A 12938-nucleotide genomic window follows, 5' to 3' on the forward strand; every position below is an offset into this window, starting at 1 on the left:
GGATAAAAAGCTGCCCTTCCCCCTGCCTGAGCCTCCTGATAGCACTATACACTTAGAACACAAGGTGGCATATAAAAACCTTTCTGGAACTTTATGGAGAAATTGCTGATTCCATCCCTTTGCAAGCCAGAAAGAATGGATGTTAGCCAAAGATCCAGTCCAGAGACCCCCAAGAAGGCAAGTGACTTAGCCCAAACCTCACTATTTTGAAGGACCAGACTTTGCAGGATCAGTCAGGTGTCAGTGCCTCATACCTGCACTCCTAGATACATGAAGTGAGGGGAAACACAGCTGAGTTCAAAGCCTACCTGAGAAAAACATCCTTGGGACTCTTTTATAATTAACTAACAAATAGCTTGTATGGTTCAAGAGGTAGAGTCCCAGCCATGGGCAGAAAAGCCTAGCAATTGATACTGCAAGGCCCTTGTATCAACACATACACACACACACACACACACACACACACACACACACACACTATTTTGCAAGACCCAAATAAGTCTTCTCACTATCAAATTCAAGTTCATTCCTTCAAATGGTTTGTTTCTAAACCAAAAGAAAATAGTGAACAATGAAACACCTTTTCTCACCTAATGAAATTTTACAAATGAATTTACTTCTTCCACCACCTGAGCACTCCTCCCCTCTGGTCTAGACAAATGACAGTGGAGTTACTCTGATTGTAAGAATTGTCCCCGAGGAACCACTGGAGAAGCACATGATTCCCAGGTAGTGGGGGGTGTGGAATAAACTGAACTAAGGGTCCCAGAACAATGCATCTGGTTTCTCTCTGCCTGGCCATAACTCATAGCTGCTAAGCCTGCCCTTGTCACTTCACGCATAGCTTCGTTGATGCTGGGGTTCTTCCTGACTCCTATTTTACCAGTTCCACCGTGGCCTACAGTCCACACACTTAGTCCCAGTCCTGGGAACACTTGAACTTGGCTGGCCATATCGTTTTCTGCCCTACTTCCTCTCTGTCTAATAGCTTGCCTTAGCTTCTCCTGCTGCCGTAAAAATCTAACTGCATCTAACTGGTTTTCAATGTTAGCCCTTGGCCATGCATGGCTCAGCACTCCTTTGCAGGCAAGTAATTTTCTTATCTATTCACCACAGAGGTAGTCTAGCCATCCAGCCCATCTTAGTTTTCCTTGTAGCCTGCCTTTTATTGTTCTAAAAAAAAACTGGAGCTCAAGGTCACCTTCACTGCAGTCCAACAAGAGTAGGAAAAGAAAACAATCCCAATTTTGCAGATGAAAATCTGAGGCCTCAAAGATCAGTGCTGAGAAATGACAGAGATGGAATGCTGGCCCCGAAGCCTGTGTTCTTAGTTAAAATCCATATGACCACTGGTGACTGTTCCTGGAGCTTCCGTTAGAAAGCAAAAATGGGGGGCCAGTAGGTTAGCTTAGTGGTAGAGTGCTTGCCTAGCATGCACAAAGACCCAGGTTTGATTCCCCAGTATCACATACACAGACAAAAATCCAGAAGTAGGGGCCAGGAGTTTGGCCTAGTGGTAGAGTGCTTGCCTAACATGCACGAAGACCCAGGTTCGATTCCTCAGTCCCACATACATAGAAAAAAAAGCCAGAAATGGTGCTATGGCTCAAGTGGTAGAGCTCTGACTTTGAGAAAGCCCAAGGACAGTACTCATGCCCTGAGCTGAAGCCCAGGACTGGCAATCAAAAACAAAAGCAGAAACCATCTGGCATCCAGTCTGCCCACTGCCCTTCCTCCTACTACAGAACTTCCCTTTCCTCCTCTGCCAGTCTAGACAGTGAGACTCTTATCTCCAATTAAACACTAAAAAGCCAGAAGTGGAGCCATAGCTCAAGTGGTAGAGTGCCAGCCTTAGTGAAAAAGTCAGGCCCTAAGTTCAAGCCCTAATATGTGTATACATATATATATATATACATATATATATACATACACATACAGGTACACTACATTCATACACACAGAGATCAATATTGGGTAATTTTACTTATGTGAGATAACTAGAATAATAAAACTCACAAGACAGAAGAAAAAATGGTTATGTTATCTGTCCTGAAATAACATTACCTAAGATTCCACCTCACTCCAGTTAGAATGGCCAGGATCAGGAAAATGAATAACAACAGATGCTGGAGGGGATGTGGCCAGGAGGGATCACTGCTACACTGTTGGAGGGAGTGCAAACTCGTTCAACCACTATGGAAAGCAGTGTGGCAGTGCCTCAAAAGGCTAAACATAGAACTCCCCTATGACCCAGCAATTCCACTACTTGGCATTTACCCAACCACCCAGAAACAAGGACATACTAAACCCACTAGCACAGCAATGTTCATTGCAGCACTATTCACCATAGCAAAGATATGGAACCAACCTAGATGTCCCTCAGTTGATGAGTGGATCAACAAGTTGTGGTATTTGTACACAATGGAATTCTATGCTGCTGTCAGAAAGAATGACATCGCCCCATTTGTTAGGAAATGGAAAGACTTAGAAAAAATCATATTAAGTGAAGTACGCCAGACTCAAAGGAACTTAGGCTCAATGGTTTCCCTCATTTGTCATAATCAGTAGAAACCTTGGGCTCTACTAGCAGAGATTTGCAATAGAGCAAAATCTTGATACATAAGGCCATATAATGTGAAGCTAATTGAAAGGACCTCCAGGATAGTGAAAGAAAAGCCATATAATGAATGATTGTTGTCCTTAATGTACTATGTTGTCTCTCATTTCATTTGCTGTCCCTTGGTTATCTCATATTGGTATAGTATCTCACTTTGTTATCTGATATATTGAATTTATTTGTATTTGGATATTTGAAATTTGATAGGGAAGGGGGGAAAACCAAGACGGGTGGGGGGGTGTGGGCTGGGAGCATAGCCTAGTGGCAGAGTGCTTGCCTAGCGTGCACAAAGCCCTGGGTTTGATTCCCTAGTACCATATACTCAGAAATAGCCGGAAATGGCACTGTGGCTCAAGTGGCAGAGTGTCATAGCTTATGACAATGAATATACTCCTTATGAGTATATTCAAACTTGTCATCTTAATGTAAATAAGGCTTCGTGTTTACCTATCAAAACATTGAAATTGATCAATGACTTGCTGTGACTTGCAGAGTTCTGTAATTAACCACTTCATAACTTAATATAAAATTTCTATTTAGTGTTTGCTTTTAACCTTTAGTGTTTGATTTTCTGCCTGCCCCACAACCCCCAGATATCTCCCAGATTCTTGAGCACTCACAACAAACACTTAGAAACCGGTCCTATGTACTCTCCACAGACTCAGGAAATGCTTTGTTCTTTGGATGAACAGCACATCATCTTAAAGGAAATGACACTGGGCATTTTTACACAGAACTTATAAAGCTTCAGAGAAAAGCTTAAAGAAGTTGTTTGTTCTGGATCTTTTCATAAAAGTTTTTTTGTTTTATTCTCCCCACTCCCAATTTTAAGGTTTTCACATAAAATCCACAACTAGACAACAAAGATCACTAAGGGGCTTAAGGAGAACCTAAATGTTTTCTTGAACAAAAGTGGAACTATCTTTTATTTTAACTCATCATCTCATAAACAGAAATGTCCAGGGTATGGCTTTTAAAACATCCGTCCCTTAGTGTCTTGCTTTGCTTCTATTTTAATGTGTCGGAATCAATCTTAGACAAAATGAGCACGTTTGGGTCATTTAAATAGCATTCTCTAAGTTGTGAAAACTAGCACATGCATTTGAATCTTCAATTCATGGTAGTTAATTCTTTAGTAAACATAGTTTTGAAAATGTTTAAGGACATTTACCTATGCAAATTCATCATCACAACTCAGGACCCCATCTGAAATGGCTTGGATTATACATAAACTCCCTATAAAGTAATGAAAAGTAATAATGATGGTAATAAAACTGGATGAGGTTTAAAAAAACAATGGCTATTTCAATTAGAACAAACACACATGGCTGTAATCCTAGCTACCCAAGAGGTTGAGATTAGAGGACCATGGTTCGAAGCCAGGGGGCAGAAAAATCTGTGAGATGCTTATCTTCAATTAACCACTCAAAAAATGAAAGTGGAGCTGTGACTCAAAGTGATAGAGCACTAGCATTGAGCATAAAAGTCAGGAACAGCACCCAGGTCTTGAGTTCAAGCCCCATGACTGACAAAAACAAAAACTCTTTCCAAGGGGAAAAAGTGGGAGAAAAACATGGGAAGGGGTAACAATGTTCAAGAATGCACCTTGGGTTGGGAGTTTGGCTTACTGGTAGAGTGCTTGCCTAGCACGCACAAAGACCCGGGTTCAATCCCTCAGTACCACAGAAACATAGAAAAAAACATAAATGGGGCTGAGGCTCAAGTGGTAGAGCTTTAGCCTTGAGAAAGTCCAAGGACAGTGCTCAGGCCCTGAGCTCAAGGCCCAGGACTGGCAAAAAAAAAAAAAAAAAAAAAAAAGAATGTACCCACTACCTGATGAATGTAACTGTAACCCCTCTATACATTACCTCAACTATATTAAGAAAAATCATTTCCACAGGTCAAGTATTTACCATAACATTTTTATAGTATTAATTCATTTCCCTTTAGAAATAAAGAGCATACAAGGTCTTTGAAATTCTACTAATATTTACACTCCTTGGATTTCAGTTCTATTAATATTTATTTATTTTTATTTATTATTTATTTATTTATTTATTTTTGCTAGTCCTGGGCTTGAGCTCAGGGCCTGAGCACTATCCTTGGACTTTCTCAAGGCTAGAGCTCTACCACTTGAGCCTCAGCACCACTTCCAGTTTTTTTGCCACAGGAGTCCCTGTGAGCAGGCACCAAGCACAAGTAGCCTCAGCCCCGCCCCGCCCCGCCCCCGCCCCGCCCCCGCGGAAGGGGCAAGGGGCGTGGCCTGGGGAAGGGTCCTGGTTTGGAAGTCGCGGGGTGGGGGAGCCCTGGAATTCTCTCCTCCTGAAGTCAGGCGTCCCGGGCCGGCTCCGCAGTCCTCCCTGCCGCCTGCCGCCTGCCGCCCCGGGCCCCACGCCTCGCGCCCCCACGCCTAGGAGGTAGTCCGGGTGAACGTGGAGAGCGGGAGGGCCTCGGCGGGCGTCTGCTCCGCCCGCTGCCCCCTCTCCGTCCGGGCCAGAGCCGCTGCCACATGGACCCGTGCGAGCGCGGCCGGAAGGCAGGTAAGGACCCCGGCGCGGCCCCGCGGGCGGGGACTGCCGACCCCGCTCCCGGCAGCGCTGGGCCCCTGCGCCCTGCTCCGGGAAGGCGACTCCGAGATTGCCGCTCTCCACCGGCCCGGAGTCGGGAAGTTGGGGAGAAACTTCTCCCCTCCCCCGGCCCGGCGGGCGTGTGTCTTCTGCCCGCGCTACCTGCTTGCAGCAGCCGCGGTCCCCGCCCCATCCCGGGCTTCCCGGTCCCTGCCCGCGTCCTCCGGGGCTTCGTGTGCCCACCCCGCCCCCGAGGAGGTGTGCGTGTGGGTGGGGGAGGGAGGTTGGGTGGGAAATGTGTGTGTGTGAGTGGGGGGGGGGCGTTGAACCTTCATTCGGATCCCCGAGCCCGATCAGGGGTCGCGGGGAGCAGCTCCTTTCTGCCCTGGAGAATGGACGGAGGTCCGCGGGCCGCCTGGCTCAGGGGGCCGCTGAGCCGGGCTGGGAGGACCTGGGCACGGGGACGAGCGGGGGTGGGGGGTAAGCTCCGGGCGGCCCGGGTTGGATAGAAAACCGCAACCTGTGTAAAGTTTTCCTTTGTTTTGCCTGGGGGGTGGGGAGATCCACCCTTCCGCCGCCACTCCTGCAGCACCGGGCCGCTCCACCGCCTCCTCTTGCTTCGGTTTCGGTCCACATGGGCTCAAGGAAATTTGTTTTAAAAGTGTGTGTGTGTGTGTGTGTGTGTTTGTCATCAGGATTAAATTCAAGGCCTGAGCTTTCTTGCTCAAGGCTATACTTCTACTTCTGGAGCCACACTTTTGCCTTCTTAGTGGTTAATTAGATATAAGAGACCCATGGACTTTCTTGCCCAAGCTTGCTTGAACTATGATTCTCAGATCTCCTCTTCTAGAGTAGCTTGGATCACAGGCGTGAGATACTGGCACCTGGTACTACTTACTTTTGAGATACCGTCTCACTTCTTTCCCAGACCTGCATCTAGACCAGAAATAGTCTACTTCAGGGTATCTGTCATAGCTGGTATAACAGATATGTGCCACTATGTCCAAGTTCTTCCACTGAGACAGTCTCATGGTCTTTCCTGCCATGGATAGCCTCTAACTGCAATCCTCCCATTAGTAGCTTCTCACAAAGCCAAATGACAGGTTTTTACCACTGCACCCAGCTATGGGGTTGAGAAGGGTCTCATGACCTTTCCTTCCCAGACTGACTTCCACCCACAATCCTCCCATCCTTAGCCTCCTGCGTAGCTAGGATTACCAGTGTGACCCAATGCACCCAGCTAAACTACTGATATATTTAATTCCACACACTCAAATACATTATATAGTATTAAAAATTAACATATTTATGTTCATTTATTCATTTAAAAACCTGACAACTAGAGTGAACTTGGCAACATCATGGATGCTGGACAACAGCGGTGAAAATAAATGAGAATTGAAGAGCTAAACAAATCTGGTCCTCATTCCTGCTCTTCTGGAATGTTTAGTTAAAAATTATGCTTAGTAACAATTCATAGACAAATAACAGCCTTTAATCAAGACATAAACTAGGAAGAGGGAAGAAGCCCAGGGGAATGAAGCAAGTTGTAATAAGCAGAAAGTATTTCCTGGGTCTTGTCAGATGTGCCTAAAATGGTCTGAGCGTTATTGTTGAGGTCTAGAGAGAGGGCACAGTCCCCACACAATCGGTACTTCAGGAAGAGGTGCCAAATCTAAATTTAGCCTTTATGGCTTCCATGGGTTGGACACAATTTCCTGGTCAGATTCCAGTCAACATGTCCCCTGGATTTTTGTTCTTGTTACTGTTGATAGCTGGTACCCCTCTGTGAGATTTTATTCCTCCCCTTCCTTGCACACTTGCTCCTGTTTCTCCATCACAGATCCGCCACGTGGGGTCTTGAGAGGACAATGGGGAGCTTCTGGGTTCTGTGTGTGGCTCACTCTCCTCTTCCATCTTCCATCTTGAGATGTCAGCTCAGGAGATCACAGGTCAAAGGCTTATTTCCAGCTTTGGCATCGTAGAGTTTTTAATCCTAGAATAGGAAGACTGGTTTACGGGAAAGGTTTCTGAGGCTGAATAAAGACTCCTGGCCTCAGGTTTAAGTCATCTACTGAAGCTCACTGGTGTTGTCCCCTGCCGGAGAGGTGAAAATCACACTACTGTAGCATAGAGAATCATTGGAATGTTGAGGTCTCTCGTTTCCTTTGTAGAAGTGGTCTTTGAGAAGAGCTCTGTTTTGTGGAAGTCTCATAGGATGCCGTGGAGACTGGATCTCAGGCCCCAGCTAGATGGAGTTTTGTGAGGCATACACCCCACCGGGACTCTTAAAGGTGATCACCCCTACAACTTCCCTAAGCTACAACAGTAGAAGTTGGCGGAGAGGGTCTGGGAATGCACTCTCTGAGGAAATTTGGGGTGGTATCCTGAAACCCTGAGTGTGCACCTTGAGGTTGAAGACTCATGACTTCTGTACTTGAAGAGGTCTCAGAGCTGAGCAGAGAGCACGCAGAGCTTGTAGTAGATCCGGATTCGCAGGTAGATCTCAAAAACCTGGAACTCTTAGAGTCTGTAAGTTAGGATGGATCTTGAAGACCAAAAATGGGGGAGAAACATATTATGATCACCTTAACACTGTGCAAGCAACTTAGAAGGAAGTACAGTTCTAGGGATTGGACCATTTTCTGTTGTGATAGCAAAATCCCTGAACTTGGATGTTTTTATAAAAGGAGGTTTGGTTTAACTCATCATTTTAGAAGCCATCTGCCTGACATTAGGTAGGCCCATTGATTCAGCCTCTGATGGAGACCTTTGGGGATGGCATCTCTGTGGGTGGGACATCTGCAAGAGGGAGAGGTAAAGTGAGGCAGGAAGTTTGGAGAGAGTTTCTGTCTCCTGATTCACTCTTGTTGAGCCACCTGCTTTGGTGAGGACTTTGTGAGCCCAGCATCAATTCCTTCTGACTGGGAATTACTTAAATACCTTCCATTAGGCCTGCCTCTTAAAGGTCCCACCACCTCTCCACATGACCACAGCCCTAGGGGGCTGACCATATCCTAACCTCAGCAGGGCAGTGTGGCAGGGTTGGGGGGACAGGTCAGATCCACAGAGGAATCCCTTCTTTTGGTGGAGAACAATCCTCATTTGTCTGAGTGTATTCTCCCCATGTTTAAAGTTGGGCATCTGCTACTGGGTGCAGAGGGGACTCAGGGTAGGATCAAATATAAGCAGTTTTAGCAAGATAAAGACTCCCTCTTTTACACACTTCCTAAGTGTGTGGCCTGTGAAATCTATGCCCTCTACCTGTGTATTTAGATAGACATAGAAAAAAATCTGGAAAGATTCATAACAAGCTGCTCCAAGTGCCTGCCAAGTTTAATGTCCTACATTGAACATGGATCACTTTTGCAATAAAAATGCAAATCGGAAACAATATTTCCAAGTGTTTATTTGTGGTAGGCAATTCAGAAAATATGAAAAGTACATTTAAAAATTAAATCATCTGACTTCCCACTATGTAGAAATCATCATCATTATTTTCATTTAATTTCACACCCACACATACATCCATATATATGTATATATTTATTTAAAGTAGATATACACATACTCAAAGTATATGTGTTCTTTTTATGAAATCATAATCACATTGATTTGCATTTGCCATTGGTACCTGATTTTTTTCTTTTAATGTTGCTAATGAGTAATTTCCTCTGCCATTAAGTATTATTTGTAAAGGCTTTACCCATATACACATAGTGGGGCAATATGGCTGTTTTTAGATACAAAAAGGATAAGCAATTTATCCAAGAGTACACAGTAGGTATCGAGTACATGCATCAATGTATCTTTTCCCAATTTTTGAGACCCCCTCTCCCAAGGCAGGAAGAATATGTGAATGAACATCACAGGTTGAAGTAGAGTACCTGTCACATCTCAGTTCCTAACTAAATTTAACTCTTCTGTACTCCCCCATCCCTGGTCTCATCTGACCTTTATCCAAGGTCCTACCTCTTGCTGTGTGTGTGGGACAGGGAGCAGGATCAGTCCTGCTTTAAAAATTAACTCCTTTTTTCAGGCACCAGTGGCTCATGCCTGTAATCCTAGCAACTCAGGAGGTTCAGATCTGAGGATCCTGGTTCGAAGCCAGCTGAGGCAAAAAAAATCTGTGATATTCTTATCTCCAGTTAACCATCCAAAAATGGGAAATGGTGCTGTGGTTCAATGTAGTAGAGTGCTGCTAGCCTTGAGCAAAACAACTCAGGAATAGTGCCTAGGCCCTGAGTTCAAGCCCCAGGATCAGCATAAAACAAACAAACAAACAAACAAAGCATTCTTCAGGAGGTTGTTGTGGATTGGGCTGTTGCTTTGGAAGCCATTTCTCTCATTATCTTAGCCTCTGCTTGAGTCTCTTCTCCATCAGGGTGTGGCTCCTATTTCTCTGGCTAGGCTCTGCTGTGTCCCCTCAACATTTTTCCACCTCCTCCAGTGCCACAATGCTTTTGTCCAGGTCACTCAGAAGTGTGAGAACCTCACAGAGGACATGATTTAAAGACTTCATGCAGCCCAAGTTCTCCCAGTGCTCCTTTAAATTTCAAGCAATCAATCCAGTGACTTATTGTGGAAGCAGTAACTGGGTTTCAGCTGGGAGAAGTCTCAGGTCTATAAAATTCAGATAAATCATTCCAGACAGTCCAGTCCAGATAGTATATATGTATACAGAGAAAGAGAGAGCGAGAGCGAGAGAGCGAGAAAACGAGAGAGCGAGCGAGAGAAGAGAGAGCGAGAGAGAGAGAGAGAGAGAGAGAGAGAGAGAGAGAGAGAGAGAGAGAGAGAATTGTAAGCACCTAGACAGTGATATAGCTGAATGGTTATCCAATTTCCCTTTCAGAAGCTACTTCTCTCTGTATGTACCCCCAAATCTATACTCATTATTCACCCCAATAGCTTTCCAGAAGCCTGCTGTTGGCACAATGCCAGGAGCTTCTGGGAATTGTGGACAAGATCATTCCTTCAAGCTCAGTTTCTTAAGACCTGAAGGTAAGCAAAAATGTCCATGTCTTGAAGCTTGCCTTTACTGCAGTTAGAAAGCCAAGGGCAGACTTAGAGGCAGATGACACAGGAAGGCAAAAGGTTGGATAAAGGCAATGGAGAATGGCAGAGATGGGAGAACTAACGAGAGCCTGTCCCCCTGAAATACAATCACAATCAACTACAGAATTATTCTAGTAATTCCTCAGCTAGCTCTCTTTATATGTCCAATAGATGTGTTAGGCAGAATGCCTCTGCTGGGCAGCTGTCCACATCCCGACTCCTGGAATTTGTGTGTACAGTACATTCCTGGTAGCAGAGAATTAGATCTGTAGATGGAATGAAAGTTGCTAATAAATTGACCTTGAAAATAAGGAGATTATCTTGGATTATTCAGATGGACTTGGTTAATCACAAATTTCTTAAATGTTGGAAGGAGGCAGAAGACAGGAGTCAGAGGAAGCAGTGACTGTTGGGGACATTGACACTTTTAGACATGGTGTTGCTATTTTGAAGATAGAGCAAGGTGTCAAAGGAACAGAGGGAAGGATGGAAAGGATGAGGAAATGACCTCTATTTTCAAGCCCCCAGGGGCAAACACTGCCAATACCTTGGTTTTAGCCTCTAGAGATCCATACTAGGCTTCTAGCCTTCACTTGCTACATTTGCAGTCATCTGTCCATCCGTGGAGAACTAATGCAAATCTTTTCTATGAACTAATAATATAGTGTCATCCAGGCTTACTTTTGGGTAGGGAGACATGGGAAGGCATGGACTTGACCTTGGCCTACCGGTTGATTCAGTTATGAGGACTCTACTCTGGGGTTGCTGGAGGCAGTTCAGATGAGCTGGCAAAGAGGGGATCCTTCCAGCCAGGTGGAACTGAGGTTCAAAAATACCTCACCTCTGGCAATAGCCATTTGGCAAAGGCCCACTTTTCCAGAGACCTAAAACTGGTCAAATTCCACTTAAAAAATCATCAGCATTTAGAAGATTTGAGCTCAACTTTACTTAATTTTCTTTGAAACATTTCCCCCCCTGTGGTACTGGGGATCAAAGCTATAATTTCAAGAGGGGGCTTAATGTGTTTCCACTGGGTTGAGCACGAGAAATTTTTCTTGTTGGTATTTTTTTGTTGTTTTCGGTTTTTGTTTTTCTCAAGGGAGTTGAATCCAATGCCTCATGCTTTCTAGAGACACTCTACCACTTGAGCCATGCCTCTCAGCCCCCCCCTCCTTTTTTTTGCCAGTCCTGGGCTTGGGCTCAGGGCTTGAGCACTGTCCTTGGACTTCCTCAAGGCTAGCACTCTACCACTTGAGCCTCAGCACCACTTCCGGCTTTTTGATATGTATGTGGGATACCGAGGAATCGAACCTGAGTCTTCATGCATGCTAGGCAAGCACTCTACTACTAGGCCAAACTCCCGGCCCTCAGCCCTTTTTTTGCATTCATTATTTTTCAAGTTGGTTCTTACATTATGCTTGAGCCTTCATCCACCCAGTCTCTCCCTTGAGCAGCTGAGATTACAGTCATGACACACTGTACCTAGCTTGTAAGTTTATTTATTTATTTATTTATTTATCAATCATGGGGCTTGAACTCTGGGCCTGGGTGCTGTCCTTGCACTTTTCAACTCAAGGCTAGTGCTCTACCACTTGAGCCACAGTGTCACTTCCAGTTTTCTGGTGATTAATTGGAGATAAGTGTCTCAAAGACTCTCCTGCCTGGGCTGGTTTTGAACCATGATCCTCAGATCTCAGCCTCCTGAGTAGCTAGGATTACAGGCATGAGTCACTGGCACCCATCTGTAAGTTTTGTTTTAAATCTTGGGGGCAAACATTAAATAACTATTATGGTCCAGATGACAGAGTTGGTTTCTGGCTTGTTTCTTGTAATTGTAATGAGTGATTCTGTAGAGAAGATGAGGGGATGAGATGGTTGCCCCTAAAAATGTGGCTTATTAGAATGAGGAATATTTTTTGTATATTTCCACATGACTACTCACTGTCTCTAATGTCACCTCTTCACTGTGTTGTATTATGGCATACTGTAAAGCTTACAATCTGATTCTTCTCATGGATGATGTAATAGATTTGCTTTGAAAATCAAAGGAGTAAGATAAACTAAACTGTGAACACATTGCCTAATATGTTAAGTGCTTACATATAAATAAATGGCTTTTTCCATTAATTATAATTTATAAATATGTATATTACTTGTAATAGAATATGAGAAAAACAGGACAACACTGTTATGAGTATTAGGAAAAGAAGAGGGGACTTTATTTCCTCTGAGCATTTAGATGTCGTGAGCTTAGTGGAGGACGAGCTTGCCAGATTTCTCTCTGTGTTTGATCTGACATACATACACACACACACACACACACACACACACACACACACACACACACACACCACATATGTACTGATAATTTCTTTCCTAATCTAGGAGGATTTTCTTGAAAATGAGCTTCAGGGTACTCCATTGTCCCATCCAGTTCACTCTGACAAGGTGTTTGGGAAACTGAGTGGAAGGCAGGCCATTCACTTGTCCCAAAAGAACTCTGTTGGTTCATGGTTTGACAGAGCACAAGTTAAAAGCCTGTCAAGTTGAGATCGGGTACCCAACAAATCTGACCTGCAGAATTGTTGCCAATCCATCACTTGAACCTTCCCTGAGTAATGAACAAGGATGGAAAGAAACACCTCTGACATGAATCCCTTCTGATACTAGACGATAACTCTGTCTTCCTTTGGGCTAGC

This window comes from Megascapheus bottae, unplaced genomic scaffold, assembly GCF_031878675.1.
Source record: "Megascapheus bottae isolate mThoBot1 unplaced genomic scaffold, mThoBot2.hap1 HAP1_SCAFFOLD_53, whole genome shotgun sequence".
Lineage (NCBI taxonomy): Eukaryota > Metazoa > Chordata > Mammalia > Rodentia > Geomyidae > Megascapheus > Megascapheus bottae.